General features: G+C 53.4%; 1 long non-coding RNA gene across 2 annotated transcripts in view; it reads right to left on the bottom strand.

Annotated features, from left to right (window-relative positions):
• Positions 1 to 918: 918 nt before the first annotated feature.
• LOC307175271 overlaps positions 919 to 14,847 on the bottom strand; it is a 119,842-nt gene continuing 105,913 nt past the window's right edge. The window contains exons 3-6 of one of the 2 annotated variants that reach the window (XR_013824284.1): positions 14,450 to 14,567; positions 10,261 to 10,432; positions 4,549 to 5,386; positions 919 to 1,009 (exon numbers count right to left, since the gene is read on the bottom strand). This is a non-coding gene — a long non-coding RNA (uncharacterized lncRNA). Of the gene's footprint in view, positions 1,010 to 3,297; positions 3,917 to 4,548; positions 5,387 to 10,260; positions 10,433 to 14,449; positions 14,568 to 14,847 lie in introns of those variants that run through there. The other variant, XR_013824285.1, reaches the window with a different exon arrangement.

Raw genomic sequence — 14,847 nt, 5'->3', positions numbered from 1 at the left:
AATAAACAAAACTAAATGACTTGGACAATTGAAAAGATGACGGAATTAATTTTAAAAATTAATTTTTGGACATCTTGCCACTCCTGTTTCTCTTTAAAACAGTCCGGATTTCTACGAAATGGTTTCAAGTGCTCCCTGAAAAACCCTCATTGCTAAAGACCTTCTCTTATTTGACTCTGACTTTGAATGGAAAAGAATTTCCACTGGATGCTCCCAGGAGAGCAACTGTTCCCTCAGAGACCTGCTGTATATCTTCTTCCTCTGAGTAATTCCCTACCAAGTGCCCCACAGGTGGGGCTGCCCATCCTGGGTTTTGCAGTTCCACCATCAATATGGGCCACACCCAGATGTGATACAAGTGCAGCTTCCCAGACAGCCTGGGAGAAGCCAGTACTCAGCTCCAAAGGCTTCTGGTCAGATCCCGGCCCTGGAAAAGAACCTCATTTTCCCAAAGATCCTTTGGACTAGGTCACCGCCCATCACAGTGTGATCAGAGGGATGTGAAACTACCTGCCTGAAGAAGAAATTCTCTCATTCAGGAACCTCAGGTCCATTAGATTCTGTCACTTACTAGGCAGGTCATTTGGCCTCTCTGACCCTCAGTTTCCTCATCTGTGCAATGGGTGTACTATTGTAAGGATTAAGTAAAATATTGTATGTGAGAGTGCTTGGGACCTACTTCCTTTCTCCCTCGACTGTGGGCCAGGGGCTCACACCACTCTCCTGTCCTTTCCTTCGGCTGCCTTTGCTCCTGTTGGGGAGGAAGAAATTTTTCTCTACCCTTCTAGGTTCTTCTGGCAGGTCTAAGAAATAAATTGACATGAGAAAGATTAATAGGAGAAAATCAAACAAAAGTTTAATAACGTATATACATGGGAGAGACCCAGGAAAACTGAATAACTCACCAAAATGGCCAAAGTCCTCACTTTAAATGTCACCTTCAGCTAAAGACAGCAGAGGATGTTGGGAGTAGTGGCTTGGGACTTCGAAGGGGAGAAAGGCAATTCACCTGGAGATGGAAAAGCACATGTTTAGTAAATAAATGTTTGCTGGGGCCCTGCAGAGACAATGGGACACAGAGTAGACTCTGATCTCTAAGTGTTCCCCTACCACACCTAGCTTGTATTCTCTGCAGACGTCTGGTGATAGCTCTATTCCTGTAATAGGCCCTCTATCTAAATTTTTCAGGCGATTAGGGGGGTAGTTCAAAGTTTCTTCCTGAGTCTTTTGGGCCTTGATAATTTTCAGCGTGAAATAATCTACATGCCAGAGACATTTTGGGGTGACAAATTTTGTTTCCTACACTCCAGACTCGATCCCATGCTTAGAGGTGGCCTGGGTTCCAAGGAACCCCAGGGTCTCCAATTAAAGGCTGCTTAGTCTGACAAACTTAAATTCAACCAAAGGTGAGCGACTCAGGAAGTAACAACCACATCCAATGAAATGGATGGGGACCATCGGGCCCCTGCCCCTTCTGTCTGCTGTCTGGGTTATGGAACCGAACTTAGCAGCCACAGCAGGGCTGGTGAGAGGTGATGGTTGCCAGGCGCTGGATACCCTTGACTAAATCCGATACCCACTGGTGTTTATAAACCCAGCTTCTGGAGATCTTCTCTGAAAGCCAAAACTCTTGGTCGGGTTGGAGGAAAATAATCCAATGTCCAACCCAAGACACAGCAACAGTGCCATCGTCACTCCCCACATGAACCTGCTTCACCCAGCAGGGCGCTGGCACAGCGGACCGTCTAGCTGCCACCGCCGGTTCTCTCTGGATAAGCAACAGAGCACAGAGATCTTCCGAGAGCCCACCCAGAAATGCTGCCCTGGCAAAGCCCCTGCTGCCTGGGGAGAACGTGGGGAGCAGGGAGGACTTGGGAGTCAAGGTGAAATCTTAGAGCAGGGGGACACTCAGGCCACATCTCCTGCTGCTGATGGCAGGTGGACATGGTGCCCTCAGACCAGGCCACTGGACAAGCCGCCCTCCCGGGGAGGTCCGGGTCCCATTAGAGGTGCAGCAGTCCTGCAGTTAGCCTGATTTTTCTCTCTACACAGCTGTGAAAGGACAGTTTTTCAGGCCCACAGCAAAGCCTGGCACCTCTGCAGCGCCAGGGGCAGAGAAGGGGACTCTGGTGCAAGAGTATCGCTGGGGAGGCTGAGGTTTCAGCAGGATGGGAGATCTTCAGCCTTCTGAGGCCTCTGATGCTCTGCTCTGCGGCCTGGTCACTGGGGCCTCTTCCCTCCTCTGACTCTGTCATGGATTGAATCATGTCCCCCCAAAAGATATGGTGAAGTCCCAACCCTTGGGACCTGTGGAGGTGACCTTATTTGGAAATAGGGTCTTTGCAGATGGTTCTAGTGAAGTTAAGATGAACACCGGGGTAGGCCCTTCATCCAATATGATTGGTGTCCTTATAAGAGGATCAGATTGAACAGAGACACACAGGGAGAATGCCACGTGACGATGGAGATTGAAGCTGCAGGGAGAAGGCAAGGAAGGATCCTACCCAGAGTCTCGAGGGAGCACAGCCCCGCTGAATCCTAGCCTCTAGGACTCAACACAACTCTCTCACTGGGCTCCAGCATGAACCGCCAAGTCAAGAGACTTCTAGTTATTTCTACTTTTTCAACAGCAGGAAGAGAACGACTTGGATCTGAAAAGCAGAGGGAGAATTAAGAAACTAAGAGACTGGATTGCTGTTGTCTTAAGCCACCCAGCACACAGGGCTTTGCTGCAGCTAACACGGGCCCCGAATTCTGAAGCCTAATCCCACCCACCACTTCTATCCACCTCCCACGGGGACACAGAGACGGTGGCGGGGTCTGAGAATCCGCGCTGGAGAAGGAAGTCAGCTGGGGGTGAGGGAGGTGGTCCAGGGGTGCGCAGGACAGGAGAGGGTGGGCACGACGGAGAAAGACAAGGGGGTGCTGTCTCCTGGCAGAGCGGGGCCCCAGAGAGTGGAATCAGGTAAACAGAGGAAGCCTCAGATCCTTTCCAGCTGTGGACTCCGAAATGGCTGGGCCTAGGATCGAATCGTCTCCCCTCTGCTTTTTTTGAAACCCTGGAGTTCCTGCCAACAGAACAAAAAGAAAACCCCAAACACACCTATTTCCTATCTCAACATATATTTGATAACCCCAGTGTCCTGCCTTTCCCCAGACTATAAATGACTGCCTCCCCCCAACCCCCAGCCAAGCTCACTCCGGGTTCAACACGACTCTCTCACTGCATCCAGCCTGAACCTCCAAGCCAGGAGAATTCCAGTTACTTCTACTTTTCCAGCAATGGGAGGGGAAAAAACAACTTGGATCTGAAGAGCAGAGGGAGAATTAAGAAAGCGCCTCAGCTCCAGGCATTTTTTTTTTAACCGCTAACTGGGCAATGAATAATTTATAGCCAAGAATGTTTGTAGGGGGATAAAACTGTTGACAAGTCAAGAAAGCCTCTTAGCAGCCTAACGGAGCAATCCATCTTCAAGAAGCACGTTTCAAATGCATAGTGTGTGAAGATGCTGGTTGAGGTTGTTTCCTTTCTCCTCTTTTTTTTTTTCCTTTTTTTATCTATATGGAAATCGGTGGGTGCTGAAATATATTTCACTTCAGCATGAACTGGGGCTGAATGATATCTCAGGCAAGAATTAAATCATCGCTTCATACTGCAAGAAATAAACACCAAGCCAGGCAGAGACCCTCGGCGCCCGCAGCGGAGGAGAGCAGGGACTTCTGGGGAGCTGAACAGAGGCATTGGTATTCCATGCAGGACAGCATGCAAAGCCCAGGCTCAGACTCACCGGAGCAAGGGGGTGATGGATCCGGGAGTATGTTCCTCGGGGAGGGCCCCAAGCAAAGTGGTGGTGATTACACAGCTGAGACCGCCTCGTCTTTGAAGAGCCGGCATCCTCCCCAAGTCCTCCTCGATCTGGGCATCAGGAGGGCACTGCGAGGACTTTGTGACATCGGTGGTTGGACCGAAGACAGTACGCCAAGAATCCTGACAGCTACAGGTCAGTCTTGTATCAAGCACCTACCATGTTCCAGGGCCAAGCTCCCTTCTGGAGATCCTGTTGCTCAGTCCTCATGTTGGCTCTCTGGTTGGTGCTAACTGGGCAGTTGCATCCCTGCATGCCCCCCCTCTGCTCCAGCAGGGCAACTTGGGAGCCAGCGCTCCCGGAGGACTTGTAACATTGCTAAACGTCACACAGGTACAGGAGGATAGAACCTGGCCTTGAACCTATGTCTCACCCACATACTTATTCATCTCCTATGGTCTTATGGAGGCTGACTTGGTTTTCCAGAAATCGGCAGGTATTAGGATGCCCCCTCCCATATTCTCAGCCCCTCAATGCTCCCCCTACCTGCTCTGGGCCCCTGACTGACCAAGGTTCGAGTGGTTCAGTAGGCTGAGACCCAAGTCTAGACCACAGCCAAGCAGCACCCCTGGGGACAGGACAGGTGAGGTTGGCACCATTCCTCGTAAGTGTATTAATAATCTATTGCTGTGTAACAAATGACCCCATGCTCAGCAGCTCTAAAACAACAAGCATTTTCTACCTCATGGTTTCTGTGCACTTGGATCCCAGGGGCAGCTTGTTCAGGGCCTCTCACAGGGCTGGAACCGAGGCGTCTGCTGGGGCTGCAGTCATTTCAAGGTTCAACTCTCAGCTCACCGACATGGCTGCTGCCAAGGTTCCATTTATCACAAGGTGTTGGATTCGTGGCCTCGGTTCCTCACTGGCTGTTGGCTGGAGACATCTCTCGGTTCTTGGCTATGTGGACCCCTCCATAGGACAGCTCACAACATGGCAGCTGGCTTCCCTCAGAACCAGCAAGAGAGCAAGTGTCACCCATAATTGAAGCCAGAGACTTTTGTAACGTAATCTCCAAGTGACACCCCATCAGATGTGCCTTATTCTTTCATTAGAAGCAAGTCACCATGTCCAGTCCACACTAAAGCAGAGGGCATTACATGATGGCATGAATGACCGGGAGGCTGGGATCGTTGGCAGCCGTCTTGGAAGCCGCCTACCACAATAACCAGCTGTATTTGTTATCTAGTGCCGCATAACAAATTAGCCCGAAGCTTCATGGGTTAAAACAGCAGTAATTATTTGTCACCTCTCACAGGCTCTGTGGTCAGGAATTGAGAAGCAGCTTGGCTGGACAGTCCTGTCTAGAGGCCTCTCATAGGACTGCAGGCAGATGTCAGCCAGGGCTACAGTCTTCTAAAGGCATGGCTGGGGCTGGAAGGTCCACTTCCAAGCAGCCCACTCACATGGCTGGCAAGTTGACGCTGCCTGCTGCTGGTGGGAGTCCTCAGTTCCTTAGCACATGGGCCTCCCCACAGGGCTGCCTGAACGTCCTCACAGCATGGTGGCTGCCTTCCCAGGGCCTGCAATCCAAGAGATCAAGGCAGAAGCTACAGTGCTTTTATGACCCAGCCTCAGTGTTCAGTCACACACAATCACTTCAGCAGTGTTCTAGTAGTCACACAGGTCAGCCCTGTTCAATGACAAAGTGGGCCACGCAAAGGCTTGACTACCTGGAGACGAGGATCACTGGAGGCTATCTCATAAGTCAACTACCACATCAACAGGGCAAGCCCACCACAGGGTGGAATCATAGTGCTGCAGCCAGGCAAAGCCCAGGCATATCATACTCTCTGTAGTTTTCCTGAATGTGACTGGCTCTCTTGGGCGCACGTCTTTGTGATCTTCCCTCTACTTGTCATTCTTTCTCCCACAGCGAGCTCCTACTTAACCTACAAAGCCCAATTCAAATGTTACCTCCTCCATGAAGTCTTTTCTATTCCTCACACTACTCCCCTGACCTACCCCACCCACAGCATGGCTGTCTCCCCCTCTGTGGGTCCCTATGCAGCTTTTTAAATGCCTTTATTGTCAGCCCATATCTCAGCATCTGTCTGCTTACCCCATGTGCCTGGGATGCCAGGGACCACATACCTTCACCTGTGGATCCTGAGCAACTGGCCAGCCCACCCACAGTGGGCACTCAGTCACTGTAAGATGGAGCCAATTAAATGACTTGCCACAGCTGCAGCTGGTCAGCTCCAGAGCTGCGCTGAGGCCAGAGGCAGGTCTCCTGCCTCCTCGGCCCTTTCCCACAGATAGTGGTGGGGCGCTTTAAACACATGTCCTGGGGTGAGCACCTCCCTGGAGCCCTCCCTCAGGCCCCGCCCTCCCCCAGGGCCCCTGGTGGGGACCACCCTGGGCTGCCATCCCAGCTCCAGGAAGTGGACACTCCACCCTATTGGCTCTTCATCCAGAGCCAGTACACGCCACCTGATCCCCACTGCAGGCTCCATGGTAAACCTTGCCCCCTCCTGCAGGCTCCATGGTAAACCTTGCCCCCAATGCTCCACCAAGGCTTAGCACAGGCTCTGACCCAGTGGAAGGTCCTCACGGGGTGGGGGCAGAGGGCAGGCAAGGAGTCCAAAACGGGGCTGAATGTGATCGATGAGCAAGTTTCAAACCAGAGGCCTTCCTGCTGCCCTGTGGGAAGAACTGCCTTCCTGCTTCCGGGAGGATTCGACCTATTAAATGCACAGATGCTCAGAGAGGTGCGCTGCACCTGGAGACGCGTTGGTCACCTGAGCAGCTTTGCAACCAGGCCAGGGCACCTGATGGAGAGGAAGACTTTCAGCTCAACAACGCAGCACGGTCAGCCTGGAGGACCCATCCACGTGGGCTCGCCTGGAGGGCGCTCCCCCCAAAGAACAAGGGTGTCCCGGCCTGGGACACAGAGTAGCCCAAGGGGGAGGCAAGACAGAGCCAGAAGGGTGCGGAGAAAAGGGAACACTCTTGCACTGCTGGTGGGAATGTGAATTGGTACAACCACTATGGAGAACAGTATGGAGGTTCCTTAAAAAACTACAAATAGAACTACCATATGACCCAGCCATCCCACTACTGGGCATATACCCTGAGACAACCATAATTCAAAAAGAGTCATGTACCAGAATGTTCATTGCAGCTCTATTTACAATAGCCAGGACATGGAAGCAACCTAAATGTCCATCAACGATGAATGGATAAAGAAGATGTGGCACATATATACAATGGAATATTACTCAGCCATAAAAAGAAACGAAATTGAGTTATTTGTAGTGAGGTGGATGGACCTAGAGTCTGTCATACAGAGTGAAGTAAGTCAGAAAGAGAAAAACAAATACCGTATGCTAACACATATATATGGAATCTAAGAAAAAAAAAATGTCATGAAGAACCCAGGGGTAAGATGGGAATAAAGACACAGACCTACTAGAGAATGGACTTGAGGATATGGGGAGGGGGAAGGGTAAGCTGGGACAAAGTGAGAGACTGGCATGGACATATATACACTACCAAATGTAAGGTAGATAGCTAGTGGGAAGCAGCCACATAGCACAGGGAGATCAGCTTGGTGCTTTGTGACCACCTAGAGGGGTGGGATAGGGAGGGTGGGAGGGAGGGAGACGTGAGGGGGAAGGGATATGGGAACATATGTGTGTGTGTGACTGATTCACTTTGTTATGAAGCAGAAACTAACACACCATTGTAAAACAATTATACTCCAATAAAGATGTAAAAAAAAAAAAAGACAGAGCCAGAACAGGGTGGGGGAGGAGCTGGGGGCAGAAAGGAAAAGAGGGCTGGGGCTGGACCAAAAGGACCCCCAAAGGCAGCCCCCTCTAGAGTCAGCAAGCAACCCTTGGGCTCAAGTGTTTTTCCATCACTGGCCCCTTCATGGAGTCTTTCTGCCTGTGCTCCAGCTCTCCACAGGACACCTGGCAGGGTGATGTGATTTGGGGCCCCCAGAGGTTTGGGATTCTGTAGACCTGGGGGAATGGCATTTTGTTTTAATATCTCACTACTCACTTGGATATAAACCAGGTTTAAAAGGCCCTGCTCTGAAGGCAAAGCCACTAACCCCAATTTTCTGATACAATCCCCATTTCATAGAACTTAGCAATGAAGGTAATTTATACAAAAATGGAAATCATCCTGTTTTTCTACCTATTAAGTCCTTGATGCAAATTAATTTACATATTTAAAAATCTGTTGACGAATCTGGTGATCCAGTTTGAGGTCTTGCAATGTTCCGCCACTCTACGCCAAGGGTTTCTTGGTTGTTAAAAAAGAAGATGGGGAAGGTCAGCTTCAGAAGGATTTCCAGAATGAACCCTTATAACGGCTTCTTCCAAAATGGGTTTACACTGATCCCACTCACTCATTTCCTCTCATTTCACTTCATGGGTAATGGCTTCAGAGCCTACAGAACAAGCTAGAGAATTAGGCCTGAATATTTGATCTCCCTGGACTGAAGGGCCACGTCTGGTCCGTGCTGGTCTTGGTCATGTTTCCAGATCTATTACAGTCCCCTCTCCTAGACCAGCCTCTGTGTGACAGCAATGGTGGGTCTAGGCTTCCTTACAGTTATGCATCTCTCGTTTGGACCAGTGCCTGGCACACAGGAGGTGCCCAAGAGTATGTCCCCTCGTGACCTCTGTCAGGGCTCCCTGGATGCCAGCTGCCCATCTACCGTGTGACAGGGCAATGCCTCACCCCTGACAACACGTGAAGCCCTCAGAGGAAGGGGCCAGTCACAGCCCTCCCCAGACGGTGAGCCCTGGGAGCTGGCTTGTGTCCCCTCTGTGCAGCACCCCCTGCCCCTGAGGCCCACCTCAGGGGGCTTCAGAGGTGGCTCAGAGCACAAACACCCCACACCATCATTCCCTCCAAATCCCCAGGTGACAGATATCGCCCAGATAGCAAATGTTGTGCAGCCAAAGACATCATGACCAGCTACGTATCTTTTCTCAAGGTGGCCCCTGGGAGGAGCGCTCCATCCCTGCCTCTGGACCACAGGCCTCCCCCATGGGTCGGGGGCCATCAGATTCTGCAGGGGGCTCATCTTCACGGTCATGGCCTAGGGCTGTCCCTGAAAGGTCCAGAAAGGAAAGGGCAACCTTGGCAAAAGGGAAAAGCAGGGCAGATCCTCACTGAAGGCATGTCCTTGACCCTCATCTGACCTTCATCCAAGCAGCCGACCTCACCGCACAGTCCAAGAGAAGCCAGGACCTCAGTCGGTCCTGCTGGCCTTGCAGACATTGACCGCGGACCACCCAGCCACACACCTCCGTCCCATCCCAGGAGGGGTCCAGCCTGTCTGCCTGCCTGTGTCTGTGCCAGAAGTCTCCAGACCCCTCCAACTGGACCCTTTGCTTCTTAAGATACACTCCGTGTAAGAAGCTTCTACTTTACTGAAGGACACTTGCCATGGTCAGGGGTGCCAGTCACAGAGAGCGCGTGGCACAGACCCGAGGACGGGCGCCGCCGTCTTACCTCCAGCAGCCGCCGGGGGCGCATATCTCCCCAACCCCCCAGAGCCTCCCCCGTTTAACGTTCTCCCGGGAGTTCATCAAACGAAAACCCTGGTTCTGAGGTGGAAAAGCCTCTTAGGAGGCTAATAGCGAGTGGATAGAGCAATAACTGTAATGATTTAATTCCTCAAGGATGGCTAAACAGGCTGCTGTTTACCAAAGCCTCAGTGGGTAATTACTAACGGATAATTACGAAAAGCTGCCAGATTACAGCTGCCCCAGAAAGGGCCGCAGCCCCAACCCGCTCAAGGCGCTTTCTGGGAAGGACCTAGGCGAGAATCTCCACTGCCCTCTCTTCTCGCTCCTTCCCTGGCTCTACCATCACTGGAAAGCTCCCCTGGGTGATTATCTCCCCAGAGACACACACGATGCCTTTAACCCGGCTCCACAAGCAGCCTGTTTCCCTGTCCCTCTCCGGTTAGAAGACAGAGGACAGCGGTACATTTGCTCTAGGAGCACAGCTCTGGGACAAGCTTTGATGGAGGGGCTCAGGGGGTCCCCTGCGGCTCAAGCCCTCCCTGGCTGTCTGGGAAGGTGGAGGGCACGCTGAGGTTGGCCCTTAGGGACCACTGGCCACCTGACCCGGAAGTTGGTCCCAGAGCCCAAGAAAAGAAAGGAAGAAAGTGTGTAACCCATATACAGAGTGGGCCTCCTGGGGCCTCCCCTGCTCTCACCCCCAGAGGTCACTACATCTCCCATCCTGTGTTCCTTCCCCAACTCCAAACACACCTCCACCATCCCTCCAAACCCCCTCAGCCACAGGCGCTCCCAGCCCCAGCAGGACAACAGCCCACAAATTATGTCATGACCAGCTATGGTTCCTCGAGCTTGTCCCTGGGAGGAGCTCCCAGCCTTACCAAGGGTGTTCGGACCAGAGGCCTCACCTGCCTGTCCCTCGGGTCACCGGGCCCATCAGATTCTGCAACGCGCTCATGTTGACGGTCATTCTTGGGGCTGTCCAGGGAAAGAAGATGTTCTCTGTTGTCATGATCATTGGTCATGGTCACCTTCAAGGTCATGGTTTGGGGTTTTTCCTGGCCTGGGACTAGGTCCTACCTGCAAGTAAAGATATTCTCTGTGGTCATGGCCATTGGTCATGGTCATCTTCAAGGTCATGGCTAGAGGCTGTTCTTGTCCTGGGTGAAGATGTTCTTTATGGTTATCCAGTCCAGGCCAACAGCTCCATTCTTGCATGTCCTGTAATACCCATTCAAGTGGTCCTTCAGCTGCAGGAACAGGGAGCTCCCTATGCCCAAGTCCACCCATCCTGTGGCAGGCAGTTTCAGGAGGAGGCTTCCCCTACACCAGGCCAAAAGTGGACCCTTGACCTTTGGAACTAATCCAACAGCCTCAGGGAGCTCAGAACAGTCTTTGCTTTTTCTCTAACAAGACTTCAAACATCAGAGATGCTTCTTCTGTCCCACACAAAGTCTCCTTCATTCCAGGCAGAATGTATGACGCTTTGGCCATTTCTCCAATGCCGGGGGTCCAGGTGCCCTTGCCACCAGGGTCACGCACCATGAACAGACACTATCTTGCTCTGTGCTTCTGTGGCATGGTGCCCAAAATGAGCTGATGGGATCCAACGTGGCCCAGCCACGCACAGAGCTGCAGGAGCACCCCTCCCCCCACCCAGGCCCTGCCCAGCTGGCTCCTCCCCCCACGGGCTTCTGTCCCGCTTATGACAATGAGGGCGCTGGCTCTCCCAGGGAGTGTTTCAGATGCTGGGGACTGAAGCCTACTCAAATCAGCTCACAAAAAGTGGACTTTAGCCAGAAGTCTGAAAATATGTCAAGGAACTGAGGGCAGAAAGTGCAGGTATGGAAAATGGTGACCCGATGCTGGCTGGGACAACTCAATGGCCTTCTCCAGCCCTGCCCCAGCCCGGCCCGGGGCTGCACGGTTTCTCCCCGCTCCTCTCTGATCATCGGACTCTTCATTCTTCCCTCTCCTCCAGAACCCTTTTCTCTGCACCTGCTCAAACCCTCAAACATGGCCGCCCTAGCTCCAGGGCCACCATCCAACTGATGAATGTCTCCGGTCCCAGTCCAAAATTCTGGGGGGGAACGAAGCTGATGAGCTCATCTTGCCGAAAGACTGGATCTCCTTGGATCAAGTCTCCTCTCTGGTCCAATCAGCTGTGGCCCAGGAGGGGTGAGTGGCAGTGTTCAAACATGGGGCTTACCCGGGGGGGGCCCTGGGGGAGGGTGTGGGTGAGCAGAGCTGCCCCTCCCCCCAGGAATGAGCTATCTATGCTGCTGCGCCAGTCCTTCCACGTCTCCAGCCCCCACCCTGTACTCACAACGGGACCTGATACAGGGCTCGTCCCCTTATTCCTGAATCTTTTCCTTTTCTAAGATTGTCCGTCTCAGCCAGTGGGGTCATTTTCTAATCCTAATTCTGGCTTCTAATATAGATGCTGTCCACCCTCATGCTGTTCAAAATCTGACGCCTGTGTCTCGTGGGTCCCCATCTGAGCTGCTAACCACCGGCCTAACCCAAGCTGGATGGGCACTGCTGGGGCAACCTTGGGTTCTGGCCTAGGGCTCTGGTGGCTGGAATCCAACCAACTGGATTGTGGGCAAAGTTCCTGTCTCTGCTGTCCCCACCCTGGCCTCGTCCCTCCTGCCACAAGCCTGCCCTCCGATAATCACACTGCCCCATACCCCTGACTGAGTCCCAGCCCCAGCCCGTCAGGGGTCCGCGGGGGGCAGCTCCGATCCCAGCCCCACCCATTCCGAAGACCTGGAGGCCTCAGAGCCTCTCTGTGGGATCCTACTGGAGGGCAGAATGAGCACACATTTCCACTTGAAGTGTTTTGACACAAAGCACTGCTGAGCAGGCAGCCTGGGCTCCTCCATTCAGAAGGCGGCCCTGCGTGACAGGCTGAGAATGAGGAGAACTTCAGCGCTAGGGACCCCTCAACCGGGTGCTGGGCAGTCACAGGGACATGCGGAGAATTCACCAGACTCTGAGGACACGCTTCTCTGCCACTCACCTCCCCAAAGGCGGGGAGCACCTCACAAATGCACATCCCAGATACACCAAACAGGCAGAAAGAGCCTCCCGCTAACCTGGGCAGCGCCCAGAGTTTAAGAGCCGTCTCAGCGGGCTTGGTGGGGCTCGTTTTCAGGATTTCCATGAACATTTTCATGACCACGTGAAAAAAAATTGCATTACTAATTCAGTTTCTACGGAAAAAAAATTCCAACTTGCTTTTCTAACTTAAGGTTTTTCAGGAAGCCAGATAAGACTTCCTGAATCTGGAGGCAGTGGGTAAGTCATTACTCAGACCATGCTTAGGAATGTTCTGGTGGTACAGCCGGCTTCCTGCTCAGGAAGAGGGATAGTGGGGATCCAGGCCCCTCTGACCACATTTTCCAAAACTGGCCCTTTTACAGCTCTTTCTTCCAAGCTAGTATGCTGTGATGATGGCCATTAGACGATAGTAAATGGCCAGTAGGGGAAGTTGGAGGGAAGCAAGACCGCGGGACGGGGAGGGTCGGGCTCACTCCATTCTCCTCTCCCCCAGCCCAAAACTATCTACCTCGCCACGCCCTGGAGACAGGTGGCACGTGGCAGGCACCCCTGGGTCCACCTCTGACCCTGCTGCACCTTGGGGACAGGTGTCACTCCCACTGCCCTGGCCCCGACAGTGCCCGCCCCAAGCCTGCGTCATGCATGGCCGAGCACACAGCCAGGAGGGTGGGGTTACCCCCAGGGGCAAACCTCAGGCATCGGGCGAGGAGCCAGCAGGTGGCTTGGCCCTGCATCATCTTTCCTGTGGACAGTCCGCCCCCAGCCTGCAGGTCCCTGTGGAATCGGGCATAATGGCCCCAGCCGTGCCCTCCACTACCCAGGGTTAGCTTTTCCCCTTTTCTGTTCTACTCCCCGCACCCCCCTGCCCCATCCTGCTTCCGGGAATCAGCTCCCAGCAAGCTTATCGGCCCCCAAATCCTCATCTCGGTCTCTCACGCCGGGAACCCAAACTAAGACACTGTCCCTCTCCCCGCCCCCAGGGGTCCACACGAGGTCTGGTGTGGAATCGACCCCTCACCCCCCATAAATATGCGCAGGATGAACTAAGGAAGCACCTGTTTTGTGCTTGGCGACATGAAGTTCCCTCCGGGACAGTCACACCAGGAAACTGTTACATAAACTGGGTTTCCTGATGCCCTGGCCCCGCCCTGCCCATCCTCAGCTGTATCCCAGCCAAGCACAGTCGCCCTCAGCGGCCACCGCGGTGCTGTCCGCGGGCCCAGCAGGGAGGTTCAAGGCCAAAGCCGGCCCTTGTCTCTGGGCCCACAGAGGTCTCGTTACGGAGGCCGCCGCCCAGACAGGCTCATTCCTGCCTCGCCGGCCCACAAATGGCTCCATGGGGAATGTCGGGGACCATAACTGCTTTCTGCCCAGTGTCTTTCTCGGGTTCAGACACAACTCTTCCGGGGGGTGGTGAAGGACACGTTCACACAGGTCCACATCAGAGGCCTGGACACAGACAGGGGCAACACCCAACCCCCAGTCACCCTCCCAAATGCCTTCCAGAAGAGTCCATTGAAATGAAAGAGCAGGCCTCTCTGGGGACCAGGCAAATTGGAACACAGGAAGCAGAAAGACTGCACAGGAGAAGGGATCCTGCCCAGGGGTCCTAAGCCCAGAGTCTGCCTGCTGGCTCTGCCGGACAATTCCCCTCCCTCTCCAGGCCTCAGTCTGTCTGAGGAAGAAATGAGGGGCTTGACCTCACCTCCACCCAGAGGCTAGCCCAGCTCTGACCATTGTTCCCTGAACCGTGACCCCAGAGCACCAGGTCTGGGAGGTGGAGGTGGATGCTCCCTGGAAAACGTGTTCATTGGTCCAGTATCCCTGGGGGGCCCTGCACACAGGAGCCCCCTCTTAGAGACTGTCGTGGCACCACTAAAGGTCCTGAGAAGGCCTGCAGCCCAGAGTCCATTAACGTGTGGAGCCCAGAGTTTTCCTAATTCATGTGACCACAAAAAGGCTTTTCTCCAAAGACTCCTACTACTTCTAACACGCATATTGAGAGCTGATGACCCAGGCGTTTGACACTCTTACCAAGGTTCTTCTGAGGATTCTGTCTCCTTGGGATGTAGGGTCAGATGAATCCGCTCTGATAACAAAGGCCCTGGCGTAGAAAGACAGGTGTCTCCAGATGTGCGTCCAGAACAATAGTCTAAGGAACAAAGAAAGGAAACACCTGAAACCTTGAAGGGTTGCTTGTTCCTGTTTGTGATTGAGGGTGTCCAGAGGCGGGGGCAACGGGCATCTCCACCTGGCTGGCCCTCAGCCAGCAGTTCCCTTCTCGCGCCAGCCTCAGTGTGTCCAAAGGTGGAATCGGGGGCTTGGGAAGACTGCCCCAGGGGCCAGCCGAGCTCTGACAATTGCTTCCCCAACCATGACCTCTGGGGGAGAGAGACAGACGTGCTGAATCCACACATCCAGCGCGAATCTTA

The sequence above is a fragment of the Stenella coeruleoalba genome, assembly GCF_951394435.1.
Source record: "Stenella coeruleoalba genome assembly, chromosome: 16".
NCBI classification, from domain to species: domain Eukaryota; kingdom Metazoa; phylum Chordata; class Mammalia; order Artiodactyla; family Delphinidae; genus Stenella; species Stenella coeruleoalba.
The sequence above is the reverse complement of the archived record's forward strand: the minus strand, read 5'-3'. Positions and strand labels throughout refer to the sequence as shown.